Source organism: Otolemur garnettii, unplaced genomic scaffold, assembly GCF_000181295.1.
Source record: "Otolemur garnettii isolate 467f Iridium unplaced genomic scaffold, OtoGar3 scaffold00105, whole genome shotgun sequence".
Classification (NCBI taxonomy): Eukaryota; Metazoa; Chordata; class Mammalia; order Primates; family Galagidae; genus Otolemur; species Otolemur garnettii.
The window spans coordinates 3,715,480-3,716,587 of NW_003852500.1; positions in this window are offsets into that span (position 1 = coordinate 3,715,480).

The following is a 1,108-nucleotide window of genomic DNA, read 5'->3' on the forward strand; positions in this document are numbered from 1 at the left end:
GCCCATAGCTCAGTGGGTAGGGCGAGGGTCACATACACTGAGGGTGGCAGGTTTGAACCTGGCCAGGTCAGCTAAAATAACACAACTGCAACAAAAAAATAGCTGGGCATTGTAGCAGGCTCCTGTAGTCCTAGCAACTTGGGAGGCTGAGACAAGAAAATCACGTAAGCCCAAGAGTTTGAGGTTGCTGTGAGCTGTGATACCATAGCACTCTACCAAGGATGACAAAGTGAAACTCTGTCTCTAAAGAAAAAAAAAAAAAGAAAGAAAGAAATTGGAAGCCAATTAATCACCATGTGGTGGCCTACTGACACATATTCTACTGGGTAGAAAGGGGCTCTAGCCTGCCCCTTTCCCCCTATGTGGCCTTGGACATGACTTGCCCTCTCTGTTCCTCAGTTTGCTCATCCAGAAAATTGGAATAATAATGGCACTTCCTTCAGACCTGGGGAGGTTGTCCCATGAAGATGACACAAGATGGGGACATGTGTGGGTCACCCTCTATAGAGTTCCAGAAATGAGCTCACATACATACAAAACTTCTTTTGTGGTGCTCACTTCCAATTGGCAACCCATGGGGGCTATCCCTCAAGGGAAATGCCAGGCTGAATCACTGTACAAGGCCAGGTACACTCGAGGCATTGCTAAATCTTTTGGTATGAAAGAAAAGCAATCCATGCCAGCTGTTTTCCAAACATGCCACGTACTGTCCAGCCAGCACATATTTGCACACACTGTGCCAGGAGCCAGGAATACTCTTTGCCACCTGCCAAAGGCCTCTGGTGTCTTCTGGACAACTGTAGTGCCACTTATCCTGGATGCCCTGGCTCCCTGTCCCACCTTGTCCAGACCACTGAAGATAGAATGGCTGAGTAATGGCTCAGCACCTGTAGCTCAGCAGCTATGGTGCTAGCCCCAGCCTGCCAAACAATGGCAACCACAACAAAAAAATAGCCGGGGGTGGTGCCTGTGGCTCAGTGAGTAGGGCACCAGCCTACATATGCCAAGGGTGGTAGGTTCAAACCCAGCCCCGGCCAAACTGCAACAAAAAAATAGCCAGGCACAGGCGGTTGCCTGTAGCTCAAAGGAGTAAGGCACCGGCCCCATA